The 23,521-nt window shown below is 38.0% G+C and overlaps 1 long non-coding RNA gene and 1 pseudogene across 1 annotated transcript; both read right to left on the bottom strand.

Moving 5' to 3' along the window:
* Nucleotides 1-13,967: 13,967 nt before the first annotated feature.
* Nucleotides 13,968-14,934, bottom strand: LOC147504217 (uncharacterized). Its single transcript, XR_015220359.1, has 2 exons — nt 14,410-14,934; nt 13,968-14,216 (listed from the first exon to the last, which is right to left on the bottom strand). It is a non-coding gene; the product is annotated as an uncharacterized LOC147504217 (long non-coding RNA).
* Nucleotides 14,935-16,861: 1,927 nt separating this feature from the next.
* LOC147504216 (protein neprosin-like) lies at nt 16,862-18,965 on the bottom strand (annotated as a pseudogene).
* Between the last annotated feature and the right edge of the window lie 4,556 nt (nt 18,966-23,521).

Raw genomic sequence — 23,521 nt, 5'->3', positions numbered from 1 at the left:
AATTTCTGACCAATTATGGGCACCAACGAGTGAAACCAAAGTAGGTATCGACTTTGTTCCAACTTAAGCAAGGAAAGAAGGAATCTCTGAAAGGGTTCTTGTCGCGATTCAAGGCAAAGGCGCAGTTAGTAAAACATTTGGATGAGTAAGAAATGACAGCAGTAATGGCATTTCAGACAGGGCTCATTCCTGCATCCGATATGCACAAGTATATGCTTCGAAAGGATATTAAGACTCTGAGAGAACTCTATGATAAAGTCGAGAAAGACGTGCAAGTTGAAGAGGGTGTTCTATCAGCTTTAGTTCAACTTGTGTTACAAGTGTCTGAGGCAAGCAACTCGGCCAAAGAAGAGACCCATCATAAATCCGATAAGAGAAAGTTTAATGATTCTTACTCGAAATCTGAGGGTCAACCTTCACACAAGAAGAAATTCGAAAAGTCATTAAGACAGGAGTTGGATCCGTCCAATTATATCGCTATTAATACTACAGTGGAAGACATCTTGAGGAGGGTTGGGAAAGAGCCTTATTTCCAGCATCCAACTCACAAGCCTCGGGAGATAGCAGATAAACCCTTCTGTAATTTTCACATGGTAAAGAATCACGAGACAAACAAGTGTCTTCAATTGCTCAAGGAAGTAGATCGATTAATGAGAGATGGAAAACTCAAGGAGTTTAGAGCTGATGCTAGACCAGAGATGGCGACAGTGATGAATGATAAGCCTTTAGGGGTGATCAATATGATATATAAGGGGGTTATCCCACAGAAGAAAATCATAAGGGATAAAATTCGAAAGATATATCGATAGTCAAGGAGGTGCTGGAAGTAAATGTGGAACCAATACCAGTCGACCCTGCTCTCATGTCGGCAAGTATACCTGGAGCTATTATGTTTATAGTTGATGATCTGTCAAAGGTAATGTTACCTCATGATAATGCTCTGTTGATTACATTAAGAATATCAGGATATGATGTGTAAAAGATATTGGTGGATTGTGGTAGTTCTGTCAATATTCTGTTTTGGAAAGCGTATACAGGAATCAGATTTGATGAGTCCCATTTAAAAGAACCACAGTTTAATTTGTTTGGTTTCAATGGAACCTCAACAAGACCAGCGGGGGAAATCAAGTTGCCAGTAAGGGCAGGCCCACAGACTATTATGACTAAGTTTATAGTCATAAAGCATCATTCATATCATAATGCTATTTTGGGAAGAAAATGGATACATGCTATGAGAGCAGTTTTGAGTACTTTTTATCAAGTTATCAGATTTCCGACAGTGTATAGGCCACATGAGATAAGAGGCGACCAATCAGAATCTGAGAAGTGCAATTTTGTTACCGTGAAGGGTATGATGAAAGAGGAGAAAGTGGACACTAGGGGCGTCTCGGAAGTCGCCAGATAGCAATTAATGAAAAGTTCATCTCCAAAACCCGATAGGAAAAACCATCAGGAAGATTTTAGATTCACATCAGAGATGAAGATAGAGCCCAAGAAAATCCCAAGTAGTACAATGGAAGAAGTGCAAAAGATCAATATCGGACAAGACAATGAAAGTTGCTTCACTTTCATTGGAACAGAAATGAGTTCAGAAGTCAAAAGTGATTTGATCGAATTTCTAAAGAAAAATAAAGATATATTTGCTTGGTCAATGGCTGATCTTCCTGGTATCGACCCTTAGATATGTTCCCATAAGTTAAATATGTGATAAGGAGCAACCCCAGTTCATCAGCGGCATAGAAGGGTCAGGCCAATATACGCGCAAGTAGTACAAAATGAAATTCAGAAAATGCGAGAATGTGGAATCATCAAAGAGATTGATAATTCAGAATGGGTTGCAAACATTGTTGTGGTCCCAAAAAAGAATGGTAAAGTTCGGATATGTGTTGATTTCACAGATGTTAACAAACAATGCCCGAAGGACTATTATCCGATGCCTAGAATTGATGAACTGGTGGATATAACAGCTGGGTTCGAATTGTTGAGTTTCTGCGATGGTCATTCCGGTTATTTCCAGATTATTATGTCAGTATTAGATCAATTGAAGACATCATTTGTTGTTGAAGGGGGTCTTTACTGTTTCATTAGAATGCCATTCAGTTTGAAGAATGCAGGAGCAACGTATCAGCGATTGGTGGAAAAGATGTTCAAACATCTGATTAAGCATATTGTGGAAGTATACATAGATGACATGGTAATCAAATCAAAGAAGGCGAGTAATCATGTTCAAGATTTAGATACGGTGTTTCAAATATTCTGACAATTCTAAAGCTTAACCCCGAAAAATGTACTTTCGGTGTAAGTTTAGTGAAATTCCTCGGATATATCGTCACAAAGCGAGGAATTGATGTTAACCCAGATCAGATTCGAGCTATCCAACAGATGCCTTCACCCAGTACAAGGAAGCAAATTCAAAAGCTTACAGGCAGAATTGCAGCTTTGAATAGGTTTATATCTCGAACTTCCGATAGATGTAAACCTTTATTCAAATTGTTGAAGAAGAATACAAAGTTTGTATGGGGTGAGGAATGCGAACTCGCGTTCACCAAGTTAAAAAAGTATCTGCAAGAAGTATCAACTCTGATAAAACCAGAAGAAGGCGATATGCTATTCTTATACCTCGCCATTTCGGATTTCTCTATCAGTTAAGTACTCATCAAAGTGGAAGATGGAGCTGAGCAACCTGTGTATTTTCAATCCAAAACAATGCTCGAAGTTGAAACTCGATACTCAATGTTAGAAAAATATGCATTAGCTCTCCTATATTCTACTCAACGGCTAAAGCCTTATTTTCAATCCCATTCAGTAGTGATCATGAAAAATCTTCCTCTGAAGCAAACCTTAGCTAAGACAGCTAAGTCGAGGAGAATGGCGAAGTTGTTAGTTCTTATTGATGAGTTTGGGATTGAATATATGAATAGAGTATCAGAGAAAAGCCAAGTTCTAGCTGATTTCTTAGTAGATTTTCCTGCAGAAGATGAAGATTGGAAGGCTGAGGAAGATAATCTTCTACTGTTACAAGAGCCTAATAATGCAATGGATGAGGACGATCCTTGGTTGGCACAAACGGATGGAGGCACTTTATAGATGGATCATCAGTGCAAAAGGATGTGGTATCGGCGCTGTTCTGATAACTCCAGAAAACCAAAGACTCGAGTCAGCAGTTACTTTAGGTTTTCATGCTTCTAACAATGAAGCTGAATATGAGGCTCTAATAACAGGTTTGGAGATGGCTAAATCATTAAACGTCAAAGACTTATCGGTCTTCAGTGATTCTCAGTTGGTGATAAGCCAGATCAATGGAGGATATTATGCAAAATGTGATAACATGATAGATTATCTGTATGTGGTGAGAGTAAAGCTCAAGGATTTCAGGAAGATTATTTTTTAGCATCTCGATAGGGGAGAAAACCGACATGCTGATGCATTGGCATATGTAGCTGCTATGCTCGAAAATGAGGAAGGTCGTTTGTTGCATATCGGTGTTCATCAAACTCCAAGTATTAGTATAAAACATACAGAGGTGATGGAAATAGACACGTTAGGGGCGTCATGGTTGAGCAATTATTTGCTGTTTAAGTCAGAAGGAAAACTACCAGCAGATAAGAATAAGGCTAGAAGGGTAAAAGGAGGAGCTGAAAGATATCTATTAATTGACGATCAACTGTATTGAAAAAATCCAGGAGGACCGCATTTAAATTGTATATTGGCAGAAGATTCTCAAAAATTATTGCAGAAATGCATGAAGGGGAATGTGGGAATCATTCGGCAGGAAGATCGTTGGCAAGTAAGATTGCAAGGCAGGGATATTTCTGGCCACAAATACGGAGGGACTGTCTGCAATATGCAAAAAAGTGTATCCAATGTCAGAAGCATGGACATGCCATTCATGTGCCAGCAGAGGAGTTACACTGTGTCTCGAACCTATGGCTGTTCACTTTCTGGGGGATGGACATTATGGGTCCTCTAATACCTGGAAAAGGGAAGAAAAGATTCATGTTAGCAGTAACTAACTACTTCACTAAGTGGGTAGAAGCGATAGCCTTGCAACATGTCAAAGAGTAGGACATTATCGGTTTTCTGTTTGAAAGAGGGGTTTGTCGATACGGATTGCCATATGCTATCATATCGGATAATGGTCCTCAATTCATTGGCGGTAAAGTGAAAGATTTTTTAGAATCATACATGATTAAGCACTTTACATTGGCACCTTACTACGCTCAAGGGAATGTGCAAGCTGAAGCAACAAATAAGACCATTATGGACAACATCAAAAAGAAACTGGAGGATAAGAAAAGTTTATGGGTTGATGAGTTAAACAATGTGTTGTGGGCATACAGAACAACGCCAAGAGTAGCAACGGGGGAATCGCCATTTACTGTAGCTTATGTTATGGAAGCAGTGACTCCAGCTGAGATGGTAGTATCGACATCAAGGACAATGCTTGTAAAAAAAGGGTTGAATGACCAGGGGATGCAGGCAGAAGTCTTGAATTTGGAAGAGAGAAGCGAGCAAACAAGAATGAAGATTGATTCTTATCACAGGCAGCTCAAAAAAGCATTCAATAAGAAAGTTAAAGAAAGAAATTTCCAAGAAGGTGACCTAGTGCTGAAAGAGGTTACACAGGCGACAAAAGAAAAAGGAGCTGGAAAGTTATCGGCCAATTGGGAAGGCCCATACATTGTCCACAAGGTGGGGATAAATGGAGCGTATTATCTAAAGAAGGCTGATGGTGAATTGCTAGAAAAGCCTCAGAATGTCGATAATCTGAAGGTATTCTATCAATAATGTATTTTTCAAATTTTATGGGGAAATGAGCTGTGTAGCAGGAATTTTCAATTCAATACAAATGGATTCAATTTTCAAATTTCAATTTTTGTTTGAAAATATATGGTGTTATCATATAATAAAAAGTCCTGGTATCGATAGAAATATTGATATCATGCATATCGTCAAAAAGTCCTGATATCAGAAACAATGGCAGATATCAGGCATAAGAAGTCTTGGTATCGATAGAAATATTGACATCAGGCATATCAGCAAAAAGTTCTGATATCATAAACAGAGGTAGATATCAGGCATAAGAAGCCCTGGTATCAATAGAAATATTGATATTAGGCATATCGTCAAAAAGTCCTGATATCATAAACAATGGCAGATATTAGGCATAAGAAGCCCTGGTGTCAACAGACGTGTTGGTATCAGGCATATTGTCAAAAATCCTAGTATCGACAGAAATGTTGATATTGGGCGTAAGAAGTCCTGATATCGACAGACGTGTTGGTATCGGGCATATTGTCAAAAAGTCCTGATATCAAAAACAGCGGCAGATATCAGGCATAAGAAGTCCTGAGGTTGACAGAAATGTTGATCTCAGGCGTATTTTCAAAAAGTCCTGATATCAAAAACAGGGGTAGATATCAGGCATGAAAAGTTCTGAGAAGGGCAGAAATGATAATATCAGGCAAGATATCAGCAAAGGATGATGCATTAAAGATCATTCGATAATAAAGGTATGTTGCAATGCTTTATGCTTATTAATAATAACAAAGGTAAAATTTGATTTTCTTTTGATACTAGTCTAAGTATCAGCAAGTCTAAGTATTAGCGATACTCTCCTTTTTTGTTGAGGGTATCGAAAATATGATTTTATGTTGAAACAAGGCTAAGTATCGCTGATATTCTAGTCTAAGTATCAACGATACTCTCCTTTTTTGTTGAGGGTATCGAAAATAGGATTTTTTGATGATACAAGGCTAAGTATTGTTGATATTCTAGTTTAAGTATCAGCAAGTCTAAGTATCAGCGATACTCTCCTTTTTTGTTAAGGGTATCGAAAATAGGATTTTTTTGATGATACAAGGCTAAGTATCGTTGATATTCTAGTTTAAGTATCAGCAAGTCTAAGTATCAGCGATACTCTCCTTTTTTGTTGAAGGTATCAAAAATATGATTTTCTGTTGATACAAGGCTAAGTATCGTTGTTACTCTAGTCTAAGTATCAACAAGTCTAAGTATCAGTGATACTCTCCCTTTTTTGTTGAGGGTATCGAAAATATGATTTTCTTTGGATGCAAGTATGAGTATATCTGCTTAATATATATAAGTACCAATAATGGCAAAAGGTCATGGTGAAAAACCATGGGAATTTAGAAATTATAGCAATCAAAAGTATCACTTGTTTGGAGAATACAACATTTAAGTTAAAAAGATTATAGTCTAAAGGGGAGGATTGTTGAGAAGGGCATCGACATCAGCCAGATTAGTATCAATGTTTTGAGCAGCATCAGGAGTAATCCGCGAGATGGTAGTGTCAGTCACATCAGGATTAGAGGGTGCTATATTTCCTTCTTCATCATCATAAATCATCCCATTTTCCACAAGAACCTTACGTGGAACAAAAGGTTTACATATATCCAGCTTGTCGCCTAGGGAATTTATTGCAGCCATGACAGTGTTGTACTCAGCATTAGTAGCTTCAGAGGCTTCTTCATATTTCTTTCTTTCGGAATCAAAGTCTTCAAGCATTTTCTTCACAACTTCTGCATGTTCAGCCAGTTTATCAGATAAAGTCTTCTAAGCTTTTTCAGATTGCAGCTTCATATCAGTCTTCAATTGATGGATTTCCTTCTTGAAGTCGATATTCTCTCGGGTTAATCTATCGAATTCTAATTGCTGAGAGTTCATGTTTTTCTAAGACGCCCGATCTCGCACTCTTGTTTATGAAGCAGATCAAATTGAGCCATGGGCAAGCACTTTCGCCTATAAAGATATCAAAAACAGATAAACACAAAGTAAAAGGCGAAATCAGTATGTAATGGGAGAAGACAAGACATGAGTACCTTCTCCATGTGATCGCAATATTGGGTAAGGCATTCAGTAGGGTCCACTTTGATAGCATCTAGCTTGTCTTTGGGAAGGATACAGCTACTAGACAGTGCGACACCTAACTCATTCTTATTAGTATTGTCAAAAAGCGAGGCTGTTAAAGGGACATCACTGCCATCAGTAAAGCGGAACACAGGACTAAAGATTTGGCTAGCATCGGCTGACGGCATAGAATTACGGTTTTGACCATCCGCAAGTCCACTCTCACCCCATGGATGGGTTTTTCTTTTCTTAGAATGAACAGTAGTAGTCGAAGGAGGGATGGAGGTGGTTTGTTGAGAAGAAGTAGGAGGCTTGTCCTTAGTAGTAGTAGAAGTATGCTTATCAGGAATGGAAGAAGGGGCAGATTGGTTGTCGGCAGTAGTTGGTGCCGAGGTGGGTTCAGATGCTTTCTTTTCCCTTTTTCAGATAAGTAGCGACCAGCGTTGGGATTCATCGGCATTCGAGGAGCCATATTTGTATACAATAAAAATGCTGATTAAATATATTTTGTAAAATCGGATATTCATAAAAGTCAAGAACCTCTTCTTTAATCTAAGGAAAAAGATTGGGAGTCATGGCACAATCGTTATATAAATAGTCAAAGAAACTTTCGGGAAGTTTAAGAGGCAGTTCATGCAAGGAAAAGGAGGATATGAGAAAGGAAAGATCGTCTGTGGGATTTTCTAAAGGAGATTGAGTGGGAATTGGTGACTAACCCATCTTTTGAAGAGCTCGATGTTTGAGTACATAAAGAGGTGCGCGATAGTTTGAGATATCAGGAAGAGGAACAATGACTTTGGGATTCCTTTCTTTATCAGCCCCAATTTTAGTATTGACATCTACTTCAGTCCCTTCTAAAATCTTCAGTACTCTGTTTGAATTCCCACGGCTTTTCGCAAAATGAGGAAGAAGAACTGAACAGGCACAAAGAAGACTAAGGTTAGGTAGGAATTCCGATATTCTTAAGATAGAAAACAAATCAAAATGAGGATATACATGAAGAGTTGAAGACTTGATGTTTCAAAGGAGGATTTGCTGGGATATCGGTGCTTTCCCAATTACCCATAACAACAATCGAATACTTGGTCCACTGTTTGTCGCTATTACGATTTTTACAAAGAATACCCCTAATGTTTCTATGGGTATGTTTTTTGGGATAAAAATATCTGATAATCTTTTCACAAAATCTATAGTGCATAAGAATATCGGATAGTCTAATCCGGTCAGCTTCATATCTATCAGGGAAAAGGTGGTTATTGTAATAATTACAGACAAACATTAACCTCCAGAAATTACCCATTCCCTGACCAGGGGAAATATTCAGGTAATTTAGCACTTCACGATCGAGATTGGATAAAGGAAATCTCAATCCAACGGCAAATTGGCCAACAGTAACAATGATACCTTCTTTGGTACCACTCTGACATTCGGTAAAAGTCCGAGTACCAGCATAATGTTGAAGATAAAGGGAAGTGGGAATTTGATAGGCGGTTTGAACTAAAGCTAGGTTTGGTTGCTTGATGAAAAAACCGCTAAGTCCGTCCCTCCATCGACTGGTATCTTCAATAGTATCACGTTCGGATTCAGAGGCACTGGCTTCAAAAGGATGGCAAGGAATACCTTCTACAACATAGGTTATTTCCCAAGAAATATGAGGCCAAGATAGGTTGGTCGAAGTAGAAGCAAAGTTTTGACTGTGGGTTCTATCGTCGGGAAGTGTATCGTCAGAAAGGATAGCATCTGATATGGTATCATCAGAATGGAGGCTAGCATCGGAGATGGTATCTTCACTTGCCATTGAAATGACTATACACAAAGAAATGATGATAAAGGTATTTTTAATATCATTTTTTCAAGATTTATAACATATTACTAGCAACATGATATTAGAGCATCGGAAATGTCGATATAAAAGTTGAAGCATCGGAAGTACCGAGGTAGGGATATATATCGGAATAATATAATATGGAAATATCGAAAATATCGTAATCACTGAATATATATCGAGAGGCAAATAAATTTGTGTATAAAAAGATACGAACTTTTACTGGATTTTCAGTCTAAGATAGCAATGTATATCATGGCATAAGTATTAACACACAAACACATATAGATTTATGGGATTCGGAGTTCAAAACCAAAATTTAGAGTAAATTGTAGTAAATATGGTTAGTAATATGATTACTTCAATGCATGGTATAAAAAGCTTAACAAAGTGCAGGAAAGAAGAAGCGTACCTGCTGGGTTGCAAGGGGTAGTTTTTCAAAGGAGCGAGTTTAAATTGCTGGTAAAGGGAAGACGATGAGACCAAAGTTTTGTTGGAGAAGAAGTGTATCCAAGAAGCTAAAGACTGAGAGACGATTCGTTTTTAAGGTTTGTAGTGTTAAATACTGGATCGGGTGGTTATTTGGGCCCGACAGTTTTCAAATCCGTTTTCTGATATAACCGCTTCTCGAAAAGTTGAAATGTCAAATGAAATTTCAAAATTTCGAGAGGGGGCGATGTAATGGGCAAATATTGTACTCATAGATATGTTTATTTCAGTATTTTAAAACTTGAGATATTGGCATAAGGGCCAATATCTCGATAGATGTCAGGGATATTTGAAACGTTTTGCAGGCATAAGGCGGGAAGGGGAATAGAAAGACAAAGGACACGTGGCAAAAGCAGATTGGGTCAAAGGCATTTGGGAAGCCTATAAAAAGGCTGGATGAGGAAGAAAAAGATTTCATTCGATTCATACTACAAAAAATTGTATAAATAGGAGAGAGAAAGAGAAAACCATAGAGAAATTGTAAAAAAGTTTTATCATCAATCAATAAACACATCTCTTTTCTTCAATTCTTGGAAATCTTTCATTCATATTTTCATCGTGAGTTGTGTGAACTAAGAACATTAGTTAGAATTAAGTGTTCTTGGCAATCACAGAAGGGTGTGCCAACACCTCCCTTTGTGGAGCCCAACAAATCATCCTTCTGCGAGAGGCCACTCTTGTTTCAAACCCAACAGGGAACACATCAGTACCCCCCATCAATGATATCCGATTGCACTACCCATAGAAAAGGTTGGCCGGAAAGTTCAAGCCCAAGTGCTAATTCTTCGATTTGCCACTTGTGGAACACCGTTATGCTACCAAAGGCCACATAGATGACTGAGCGGGGTGGTTGCTGATCGAGCTAGCTTAGGCAAGTCGAGTCCTCTGGCCAAAATTGAGCAAGTCGGCTAGTTACTAATAACCCTTGGATCCCAACCGTTGGTAAGCGTTTGACCCCATTCATTGATCAGGAAACAGGGCTCTAGAACAGAAAAAGGAAATAAACAGGAGAGAGAGAGGCCGAGAGTAGGACACAACTTGAGCATAAACTTTTGGAAAGAGAGGCCGAAACTAAAACAAGTGATAAACTTTTGGAGGCCGAAACTTTTGAACTGTTTTTGATAAAAACACGTGTCCATTACACTTAAGTTAGTGGACCACTTTCTTAATGGCATATTGGGAAATATTGTTAAGGGGTATTTGAGCCATTACGAAAATATGAGAAGTTCATTTCACAGTCAGCATAAAATTGACTGTGTCAACTGACAGAACTGGGGCCAAAAATGAATAAACCAACTTAGGAGAGCCAAACGCTAATATCTATATATAAAGTGGGGCCAAAAGCTAAATAACCCTTTTTAATTTGTGTTTAGGGGGGAGGGAACCACAAGGTTCATATGCGAAAATTAATAGGAAAGTGCATTATATTATCCTATTCCCATGTAATTGCACGAGTTAATACCCGTGCCTTCGGCATGGATTCCATAAAGAAACATTATTGATAATGTGATTTAAAATTCCACATACATTGACCATTTTCCTAATTGTAAGGGAAACAAAAAAAATGATAAGTAGGCCAACTTGATGAGTAAGTCTAATTAATGTGTGCCAAAAGAGAAAAAAATGATTCAATGGTGTAGATCAAGTCACTCTAATCATTTTTGTGCCAAATTAATTGAAACCATTTTGAAGTAGGATAGTAATGTCTAACATTTTGAAGGGGGAAATGTACTATACAAAATGATTCGAAAACGTAATAATAACTAAATTATTCGTGTAGGAATTGTGGTAAGCGACTATCGGGGTGGTGTTAACTCTGTGATGTACAACAACTTTATCTATATCGTCCCCACAGTTCGAATATCATTAAGTATCCGCCTTTTTTTTTAGGGTTTTCTCCAATGGTGAGTTTTGGTTTTAGGTGTGACTTGTAGATGTAGTCATAAAGATATAGAAAAGCTTTATGTTTTGAGGTGCTTTGAGTAGTATAAATTAGAAATCTGTCTTTATAAGATGTTGTGGTTGTCTTGTTTGTAATTTTATAGGTGTTTGACAGACTATCCATTTCTGCAAAAAAAAAAAATAATAATAATAAATAAAATAAAATAAATAAATAAATAAGGAATATTAATTATAGTGGAAGCAACATAGTTGCATAGGGAAATGATGTATACAATATACAAAGGAATGATTTATCAAGTTGAGGTCAAACAAAAAAAGCAAGTAAATATTGTACAAACCTGACTATTTTTATTAAGTATGGTATGAATTATATATATATAGTAATGTTCTTTCAATTGATAAGGTATCTATAATTGTGCGCAAAATGTATGATAAGAAGGAAAAAGACATAAGAAAATGGAAAACCATGGCTTTGTTAGGATGAAGAAAGTTTTTGAATTGATTATGTTGGGATTGTGATGAAATGCATCTAATTTCTGCAAAACAATATATAAAATAAAAGTTAGATTGAATGGGAAGATGCTTTACAGTAGTAGGAAAAAAAATTTAATAGAGAACCATACCTTTCAGACCAATTCACTTGATTTTTTGTGGACCATGCGATTTATAGAGGTGGACAAAATGTAACGATATAATTAAAAGTGTAACCCCATGTCAAATAAGTTACTATTACCATCAGTACAATTGACCAAGTTTCATTATACTTAAGAATTATAACAACTTGAAGGGTTGGTTTTGGAAGGTGGAGTATTGTTTGTTGCAGGTACGCCAGTAAGCTTGGAAGTGAAAAAACCCCTATGTATTTAACTTGATGAGTCAATTTGGTAGTTGTGACTATTTGTTTTGTTTCTGGTAAAAGACAGTTCAATAAATTTAAGGGCCAACAATAAAATTTTAAAGACATCCTGAATTTTTAAAGTTGTAATAACCTGTTCGACTGGTGGGACAATACTGTATGTAGTGGTTCTTTGCTGGTGAGGGGATAAAGTAGTGTATGATATGAAAGCCTAGAAGAATAAATTAGCAAAACTCATATGCACATCAAAGTAAAGTACACACAGAAAAGGTACCTTTCGCTAGAAATATTTAAGCAATCATCATTCATTCCCGTGTTTAAGTTAAAGGAATAATGCCAACACCATATTCAAAACAGAAAGTTTTAAACATACAGAAAACTGTAAATGTAGACGACTCGAGCAAATAGTAAACTGAAAAGCAGACGACATCATAATAAGCAAAATGAGTTCCAACTTCGAAGCACGAAATCCCAAACCGTGAAGTAGGAAGGAAATGACAGGATTATGTAGTTGCCTAGCACACATGTCCTGCATCATGGAGAAGACAGTCATGTGACTTTATGATGATTCATTTTTAAACGATAAACCAAAAAAAACTTTACTGGATTGGACCAAAGGGTTGAATAAGTGTTGACCTACTATTGAACCCTTGATTTTTTTTGCTTGGTGGAGTTCAAATTCCATATCTTGGCTTGAAACCTCTTTTCCAGTTACTGCATCTTCTAAATCGGTGTTTTCCACTTTTTTTGTCCTGTATTTAACCACAATAAGTTTAATGAAGGTGAAACAATACTGTTTTTTAAATAAAGGGAACAGAAGTATACCTCATCAAGCACTTTTTTTGTAAATGTGTAGATAACAAAAGATTGGTTTTCCTTCGTATTCTGATTGAAATAATTGATTTTCACTTGGAAGATGTACTCTCTTCCAGCAACTTGTTGCAATGGTTCCTGAACGATTTGTCGGCCGTTTTTTTTGAATTTTGAAGCATTTTTTTTTTAAATTGGTGAGAAGAATGATTTTTAGTATTTAAAAGCAAAAATTGTGATATGAAAAGTTATAGGGCATTGCCTTCTTATAGGAGTCCACCAATTCTTTAACTGACTTTTGAATTAGGTATTCAGCATCTCGATCAAATGCAACAAATTGAGTAACCCCTGACAAATCTTCCACATCCATTCTTAACATGTGGAAAATATTTTAAAAGTTTTACACCCCAAATAAAAATATTTTAAAAGTTTATCTTGCAAAAGGAAAAATTCGATAAGGGATTAATGATTGACCTCTCATTACAGCTTCTGATTTCAAGGTTACAGTCTGGGAAAACACGCTCAACAACCTTCTTGTTGCAGTTCTTGTTGCTGCATGAAGTATAATACCAATTTGTGTCGAAGGCACAATGACATTTCCTTTTACCTGTCATTGTGAACTTTATTTAAACAACTTGTGATCAACCCACACTTAGGCTTGGGCCTCAAGAGGAAGTTTTTTTATTCACTTGTCATAGAGACCTTTCTTCAAACACCTTGTGCTCAAACTAATAGCCCTCTACTACAAGTTCTTTTCTTATACTTCTCACTCGTTTAGTTTTCACTCAGAGACTCCATCAGCACATCTCAGTTCTCTCACTCTCTCTCTCTCAAAAATTAAATTATAAGCTTTGTAATAGGTTGGGCAAAAAAACTATGGGCCTAAGGCCCATAGCAACACCAAAAATGTTCGCAACATACATACCATATTCTTGGGAGGCAAGGGTCATCAAGTGACCTAAAAAATGGGACGCATTCTTCCTGCATACAGAATTACAGACTGTAATTTACCGACTCTCCCTGAAAAAAGTCTACCTGAATGCTGACTCTAAGAGCTTTAAAATCCTCTTCAAATGCAGATTGTAAAAGCTTTTTGTAATAATTATCTATTTCAAAAGAAACCATCTCCTTATGACAGAGCAGTGTGCAGTGTTCTACAAAATACAATCAGGTGGATGTATTGCAACGACACATTGTTTTAGATCCCATTGTGCAAGCCTCCTTAAACATTACATATATTACTCCAAGCAAAATTGAACATGAATATTACAGCAGTGTTCAGAATAAAACCCAAAAGCCAAACTAATAGCATACTCAAATCTGACACTGACACATTCTTCTTTAAATATAGCTACGACCATATGCATGACCGCGTCAGCGTAATCTATTCAGCCACCCCATAATCAATTATCTTGCATCTTCAATAAGCAGCACATTAAACCGGCTACACCTTGGCCAAAGACCCTGCAAATATACAAAAACATATCTCTACTTCAGTCATTAATAGTCCTACTGGAATTGAATTTTGATTTATATTCGAACCAAACACATCTTTTAGTTCTTATTAACACTGTGGCACATGCCAAGTGGCTAGATCTGAATTCACGACTAAAATGGAATTGAACGCACTAAGGTTTGATTGGGTTTGCAGTCTTACCGTCATAGCTGGTCAATCTCAAACAAATTGTCACGTACCATAAAACTCGTCTCCTGAATAGTGAATTCATGGCAATTAATTTTGCTTTGTTTATTTCATCGAGCTATAGAAGACCTGCAGAGAAACCCTGAAATTGGACACTGTTAAGAAGAGAACACAATTGATAAATTGTGTCATACCTTTGTAAACGTCTATGCTTTTCATGTTGCACCTTTTTCTTTCCCTTTGTTCGTTATTTAACTTGTTTGAAGAGATAGATACAGTATAAGTACCCAAGATGATCATTGTCGTTAATACAATGCACATAAAAACATTTTTTAATAAAACACAGTCATCATCAATAATATATATTAAAGGAAAAAACAACAATCCATACAGTTTCATGGATTTGCTGTACAAATTTCAAGAGAGAAAGAGATTCAACTGCACAAACAAATTGCACACTCAATCGAGATGAGTTAATAACTAATATAAATCCATTCAATACCACTTAGTAATTATCGTATTTTAACTGCACACATAAAGCCATTGACACGTCCTACATATTATGTGATGCTACTTTGCGTGTAATACTCCACCTTAAAATATTTCTCATTTGAGCGTGCAGACAATGTCTAAAACCTATAGTTCACATAATAACCTATAATTCAGGAGAAGGAGTCCCAAATCAAGCTATTTCCACATCATGTCATCATCTTCTAATAGAAATCTTTCCAAGCCTTACTGGTGTTCGGTACAACCAATTCCCAACTGAATACTAAGAAATAACCCTACTAAAAGCTTAATCAGCCCCAAAGTGAAATCATTACACCATTCAAATCATCTACCTCACACTTTCAACTTTCAAGACGTCAACATACACTTTGAAACCCTTAACCATTGTCGTATTTGTTTCACACACAAAATCTACTGCCATCTATGTGATTTAAAACTTAGCTAAGAAAAATCTACATATTTTATTACGGATTCATGACTAAAAATAAAAGGTATTTCACATGAACTCCAAAAACTATTTTTTCAAAATGATAATCGGCCAAATTGAGGTTCTTTAGTGCACTCAGAAATGACCATGCTAATGTTGACACCACAACAAAACTCGCCGCAGTGAAATAGGACACCACATAGCAATTTGTTACTTATTGGCTACCTTAGAAGTGGGATACCCTTAAGCTCAGCTCCACTATGTACCATCCTTGATTTGTATTCAAAATCCTTGTTCCCAAAAAGAACCTCACTATATCATTGATAGCCTTTTTAATAATTTGTAAATGGACCCTTTTTTTTTTGTGAAAAGGCATTCAATGAGTTGTATTATAAGTACATCCGAGAGGCTAAAAAACTATGTCTTTCATTACCAAATACCAAGGGGAGGTCCCAAAACAACTACGCGAAATGTCATTAGCAAAGCCCGTGGATTGCAAACAATAGAGCAGAGAAATGTCAAGCTAAATAAAATTATTGTAAAACTTCAGGCAAACCGATAGTAATATTCAAAGTTTAGAGTTTGTATGAAGCTAAAGTTTAGACAAATAGGATGGCCGCAAATAATTGTGGGACGCGAGAGCCAGCTAAAAAACCAAGATTAAAGGGGTCTCGAGCATTAAATGCAAAGAGTTTAGCAACAATAATTTCAAGCTACCGTTACTGAAAGAACATAGCTACATCTATGATAGGGGAACATACTAACCATGTGCCAATCACTACAGGACCGGTCTGATGTTGAGCCTTTCAAAGAAGCTGAAGTTACAAAAAATGCGTTTGAAGTAAAGATATTCAGGTGGACTAAGAATAAAACTTATAAAGAGAAAGAGGAAAACCTTGGTCGGAACAGTAAGACACGGCTTCATCTTCATCAACAACCACTTCAACATTGTTCTGCGACAAAGAAAATGAACAAAACTTTAATAAACCCCCCCCTAATCTACAGAATCTAGTTACCCTATCATAGATGTAGTTACCTTGAATGGTAGGTCTGAGTTTAGTTCTTCGTGATCTTCACTTTCATCAACATCAATGAAACATATAGAACTCGTCTTTTCCCCCCTTGACAGGAAACTATAATAGCAAAACAGCTCAAATCATATAAAGTAACAAATAACACGTGGCAGTATTGAGGGTCAGGAAAAGAGATTCGCAAATTCATGAAAGAGAAGAGTGGATAATGTTTTTTTTCATCAGAAAAAGAGTTCTTCACAACACATACCGACAAAGGAAAGAGAGAACGAGAGAACGCTTACCTGAGTGAAGCTTCCAATAAGAACTGATCAGGAGAGATGCTTTCCATCTCTTGGAGAGAGAGTTGAATTAGAGAGATGGGAGACCGAAGGATTTTGGAACGAAAAATTCTAGAGTGAATGACAGTACAACACGGTGTGAGGAAGAAGAAGAGGTAAGAGGCGAAAGATTTTTTTTGTTTAATTTCACAAATAAAACTCCTAATTAATTCCTAATCCTACTCACTCTGTGGATTGTTGACCCTCGATTTATACCCCCTGAAATCGAATCCCAAATGCGAGTTAGGAATCTATAAACGAAAGGCATTAATGAAATTGATAGGTAGTTGAATAGTTGCAAATGCAATTTAGTTACCTATACCATTCTGATATGTTCCATGATAATAATAGTAAAAAATTTGTACCAATTCCATTTTCAAATTTTTTTACTTTAACAAAATGATAAACGTAGTATCAAATTGGATAAATTACATGCCTGCCAATCAGCTTCAATTGTGTTAAGATCATTGCCGAATGAACCCGAAATCACCCATATTTGTGATGCATGGTGTCCACACGTTTAAGCTTGCTTTTGCTCTGTAGTACTATTGTCCCAATACACACCCAACTGCATGCTGTATTATCAGATGAACATAGTTACATAAACGTAAGTATAATTTAATTCCATGCTAAGATCAAACAGAAGAATGAAGGCCACAGTTGGAAGCTTCAATTGCATAGATAGAGAGACCACTTATGCAATAGCACTTTTCTTTGAGACACGATACTTCATATTGAAACTGTAAAAGGAGAGTTTGTAGTTCTTGTATGTTGGCAGAAATACAAATGATATTAATGTTTCACAAATTAAGTACAGAAGACCCAACTACCACAATGAACGTGTAATAGCGTTCAATAAGCAATCACCATACTCTTTTTTTCTCTCTGTTTGTGTCTGTTATCTTGTTTTCTAAAGCTTCATTGCTTAATTTCTTATATTTTATTATATGATAATGGAACTTGTCCAATCAATTTCTCAGTCATAACATTTGCATTCAATGGATTACTCTATAAACGTTTTTTAAGAGATACGTACACTTTTATTGTGGGTGGGAAGTTACTAAAAATTGATGAGCAAAAGCATTTTAGCCATTAAGAAAAGAGGAATTTAATTGAAGTGGTACGTACACTTTAATTTGGTCATTGAGCTTGGTTGAATTTCATGGAAAAACCTTCATGAAAGATTATGTACTAACCTCATGGTCACTACTTGATGAATCACGTCTAACCGGCCTTGCTTAATTTGCTTCCAAATTAAATCTTTGCACAGAACTTGCTCTTAATATATCTTATTCTGTTATTCTTCTAATGGGAATTGTTCCTTCAGGACATAATTCACCATAAAGTGACCATAACTACAAACTTTCAGCCTTACCATTCGTCGCGTTGTAGCCATTTGGTCTTCTGGTGGATCCTACAAAGCAGAGATAAGGAAAAACTTTAGGCTCTTAACAGTATGTTCTCTTCCATGTTTCTTGCATTAAGAGAAAATCCAAGCACCAATATCCATTACCAAAGGTTTCTGTCCTTGTAAATAAGGGTGATCAAAAGCTAGTTGTTGGTGAGATACAACACAATCTATTATATTGCCATCAGGACTCTACAGCAACAGCAAATTGATGAACTCTCTAGCCAAAGCAGAAAAAGGATGTTAAGAAACAAAAAAGCCTACTTGAATTGTCTTGACTGGAAGCTTGTTAATCTTCTTTAGATGGGCTCTTACTCTCTTTAGCTTGGTTGAGACGATTGATTATTTGTGGGAGAACTCAATTTGAAGAGAGAGAGAATGATGGCTGATTTTATTTTATTTTCTGTTTGCAAAAGAGGGGAGACGTAAAATGGAGAATTGAGAGGGGCGAAAGAAGTTTGGGGAAACGAAGGGTTTTTTTGTTTAATTTTACAATTAATAGTCTAATTAATTCCTAATCCACATGGCAGAATGGTGGCCTTTATACCTCCTGATATCGAATCCTAGCCGCGAGTCAGAAAGCGAGCTGTTTTGTTAAGTTGATTTCTCATTATCCTATTTCCATGTAATTCTGAGTCTTATTAGGTCTTCGTGCTAGATTTGCAAGTGTTCTATACTGTTGGCTTTATCCCTCACATGAGGAGGAAAGAATTTTAGCTTGCATGGGAAAGCTTGAGCGCACTTGCGCTCAGGTTTGGCTTGCTCGGAGCGCGACCTGTGCTCAGGCCTTTGATGGACTTCCAGTAGAGTGAGAGCACCCTGTGCCCTACTTTGTTTTGCCTGAGGCGCAACTTGCGCTCAGGTCTATTTTTCATGGGTTTCGCTACAGTAATCGCGAAATTTGTGTTTTTGATATAAAAACAAAATCAAGGTTTTGGAAAAACCTAACCAGAGAAGAACCAAAGAACAAAAGAGAGAAACCCAATCTTGAAAGCAATCAAGATTGAGAGATAACCTTTACAGAGAGACAACCCTGTAAAAAGAGAGGAGTGATCTAGTAAGGTGAGAGACTGAAAAGAGAGATTGTAATCTTCCTTCCCACTTTATAAAGAACTAGCTCTTGTGGAAGTAGGCACCATTGGCCGAACCACGGTAAATCTTTGTGTTGTGGTTTGCTTTTACTGCTTTACATTATTATCTGTTGTTAATAGTTGTTTAGCGAGTTGGGCATGTTAGTATAGGTTATAGTTGATATTTATAATTTGTCTGGAGTTGAATTGTGTTCAAATACAAGTTATCTGTGTAGAGGGGGAATCGATTGGTATTGATATAATCCCTAACAAGTGGTATCAGAGCCTTGGTTAGAATAGCCTAGGGTGTTATCCGAATCTTGGTCAGAAGGTGTTTGACGAAATTCCTGAGAGAAGATTTGAGGTTAAATAACTTGTAGAGATGGACCATTCTGTGAACACTCGCATGATGAGTTTGAATAGGAAGAACTACACCATCTGGAAAGCTAAGATGGAAGACTTGCTATACTGCAAGGACTTGACACTTCCCATTGAGAATGAGGGAGTAAAACCAGAAAAGACTGATGAGGCTGAGTTGAAAAAGCTTGACAGAAAAGCGATTGGATACATTCGACAGTGGATTGACGACAGTGTCTTTCACCATGTGTCTCAAGAGACTACAGCCTTCAGTCTATGGAAGAAACTCGAAGACCTTTATGAGAGGAAGTCGGGCGGAAACAAAGTGCTGGTCGTTAAGAAGTTTGCAGACATGAAGTACCAAGAAGATTCTTCAATGTCTGAGCATCTTAATGAAGTACAGAATATCATCAATCAGATGCATTTGATGAAGATCAATTTGGGAGACGAAGTTGAGGCTTTGTTTCTATTAGGCTCTCTACCCGAAAGTTGGGAGACATTAGCATTTTCTCTACACGGAGCAGCCAAGGATGGAATTGTTACCATGGAGATGGCTACCATGTCTTTGTTGAATGAGGAGACTAGAAGGAGTGCAAGAAGCAGCTCCTCTCACTCGATCAGAGATCCTTTTCACAGAGAAACGGGGAAGAGGTAGAAACAAAAAACCATCTCGTTCTAGAGGTGATGACAGAAGTAAATCTAGGGGTGAAGTAAGAACTCCTAAGGCAGAGAGGCAATATTACTATTGTGCCACCAAAGGCCACTTTAGATATGAGTGCAGAACACTGAAGAGGGATGAGAAGAATAACTGTGTACATGAAGACATGGTGCAGAGGAACGAAAACACAGGCAGAGATACTACCGCACTAGTCGACGACCTAGTGGGAATTGTGTCAGATTGTAGTGTGTGTTGTCTTAGTACCTCATGTCAGGATACAGAGTGGGTGATAGATACAGGAGCATCCTATCATGTCACACTGCACAGGGGATTCTTCACTACCTACAGTTGTGGTGAAGTAAGGATGGGTAACAGTGGCATCTCGAAGATTATAGGCATTGGAGATATTCATGTAGAAACTAATGTCGGCTACACTTTGGCACTCAAGGATGTAAGACATGTCCCTGACATATAGTTAAGCCTAATTTCGGCTGGGAAATTAGATGACGATGGCTTTGTAAACTCGTTTGGTAACGGGGTATGGAAACTGAGCAGAGGTTCCATTGTAGCAGCCAGGGGAAAGAAAACTTGCTCTCTCTATAAAACACGAGCTAGTTTGTGTAAAGCGTAAGTGAATCGCGCGTAAGAAGAAGCTTCCTCTAAACCGTGGCACAAGAGACGTGGTCATATGGGCATAAAAGGGATGGAAGTTCTTGCTAAGCAAAAGGCCGTGCGGCACATTAAAGGTACACATTTAAATACATGTACTCACTGTTTGGTAGGAAAGCAACACAGGTGTCTTTCCAAAGATTCCCGCTCCGCACGAAAAGGACACCGCCCTTGAACTAGTGCACACAGCACTTATGTGGTCCTATGAGAGTAAAGTCCCACCGGGGAGCTTCGTGACTTCTTGACATTCATTGATGATCGTCAAAGAAAGATATGGGCCTATAGTCCGAAGACCAAGGATGAAGTACTTGGCGTGTTTGAGAAATTCCACGGCATGGTGGAAAGAGAGACGGAAGTTGTTGAAATGTATTCGCCGATAATGGGGTGAATACATAGGGCCATTTGAAGAGTATTGCCGAGTCATGGGATTAAGCCATGAGCGGACCGTTCCCAAGACACCGCAACGTAATGGAATAATAGAAGAGAGAATGAACCGCACCATTGTAGAGAGGATGAGATGCATGTTGTCTCACTCTAAGCTACCTAGAACCTCTTGGGTAGAAGTAATGCGTCATGTATGCGCATGTGATCAACCTATCACCAAAGAAAGCCTCTAAATAGTGATTATCCGGAGAGTATGGTCGGGCAAAGATGTTGATTATGGATACTTGAGGGTATTTGGGTGCGGGGCATTTGTGCATATTCCGGGATGAGAGATCAAGCTTGATGACAAAGCCAAGCGGTGCATTTTCCTGGTTATGGAGATGAAAAGTTTGGTTACAAACTCTATGATCCGATTAACAAGAAGGTAATCCGAAGTCGAGATGTTGTGTTCTTAGAAGACCAAACCATAGCAGACTTTGAGGAGGGTGAGAAGCTACAGGCTTTCACCAATGATCTTGTTGATTCATAACCAGAAGTTCCTACTGTGGAACGTGCAGAAGGGATTGAGAATGTAGAGAACCATGAGTTTGAAGCTCATGATGAGAATCCTATTGCTCATGATGGGATAGAACCTATTGGTATAGAAGATGTAGATGAGATGCATGAACCACCACCAGAGCAAGCAGAAGTGTATCCTCTTGAGGCACCAGCAGATGGGGTAAGGAGGTCTGACAAAGGGAGACTAGCTTCAACCAGGTATCCACCACATACGTACGTGCTACTATCGGATGGTGGAGAACCTATGTACTATCAAGAGGCACTTGAAGGTACAGACAAAGAAAAGTGGTTGAAGGTCATGCATGACGAGATGGATTCTTTGCATAAGAATCACACTTATGAGTTAGTTGAGAAACCGTAAGGACGAAAAATTCTCAAGAATAAGTGAATATACAAAGGCAAGCATGAGGAGAACAATCCTCACCCAAGGCACAAAGCTTGCCTTGTTGTGAAGGGATTCGGTCAAAGAAAAGGGATTGACTTTGATGAGATTTTCTCTCCTGTAGAGAAGATGACTTCTATCCGGGTGGTATTCGGTATGACCGCAAGTATGAACCTAGAGGTTGAGCAGCTAGATGTTAAGACAACTTTTCTTCATGGAGACCTTGAAGAAGATGTCTACATGGACCAGCCAGAGGGGTTTGAGGTCAAAGGCAAGGAGCACCTAGTATGCAAGCTGATAAAGAGCTTGTATGGGTTGAAGCAAGCACCGAGACAGTGGTACATAAAGTTTCACTCCTTTATGGCGAAGCAAGAATACAAGAAGTCTGCTTTCGATCATTGTGTGTTTGTTCAGAGATTTCCAGATGGGGATTTCATAGTGCTATTGTTGTATGTGGATGATATGTTGATAGTTGGCCCAAACATCAACAAGATATCCAAGCTGAAGAAAGACTTGAGTAAGTCCTTTGAGATGAAGGATTTGGGTCAAGCAAAGCAGATACTTGGGATCGCGGATCACCGTGATGAAAAGAGTGGGAAGTTGTGGCTTTCTTAAGAAAGCTACATTGAAAGGTGTTGAAAAGATTCAACATGGATCAAGCCGGGCGCGGTCGGTTATCCGCTTGGTGGCGGCCCGCATGACCAAAGAGATGTGTCCAAAGGGTGAGCATGAAAGCGAGTCGTGGAAAAAGATTCCTTATACATCCGCGATGGGCGCAGCCTTTAATGTATGCAATGGTGTGTACAAGACCGGATATTGCTTTCGCCGTTGGTGTTGTAAGCGATTTATTTCAAAATCGGGGAAAGAGCATTGGGAAGGTGTTAAGTGGATATTGAGATATCTCAAGGGCATTTCCAAATCGGTATTTGTGCTTTGGTGGAAGTAAGCCCTTACTTGAAGGCTACACCGATGCGCATACATGGCGGTGATGTTGACTAATGAAGTCCACCTCCGGTTATCCGGTTACTTTTGCGGGGGCGGTTTCTTGACAATCAAAGTTGCAAAAGTGTGTTGCCCTCTCCACCATAGGCAGGCATATTACGACCACCGAAGTGTTGCAAAAGAGTTGCTATGGATGAAGAGGTTCTTCGACGAACTAGGGCTAAAGCGTAAACAGGTTTGTAGTTCTATGTGACGGATCGAGGCCATCCATCCATTTGAGCAAGAATCTGAAGTTTCCATTCTAGATCCAAGCACATACACGTGCGTTATCATTGGATTAGAGAAGTACTCGAAGACAAACATTTGTGTATTGAGAAGATCCATACTGACAAGAACGGGTCGGATATGATG

The sequence above is a fragment of the Coptis chinensis genome, chromosome 4 (genome assembly GCF_015680905.1).
Source record: "Coptis chinensis isolate HL-2020 chromosome 4, ASM1568090v1, whole genome shotgun sequence".
Classification (NCBI taxonomy): Eukaryota; Viridiplantae; Streptophyta; class Magnoliopsida; order Ranunculales; family Ranunculaceae; genus Coptis; species Coptis chinensis.
This window is presented reverse-complemented; position numbering and strand designations above follow the sequence as displayed.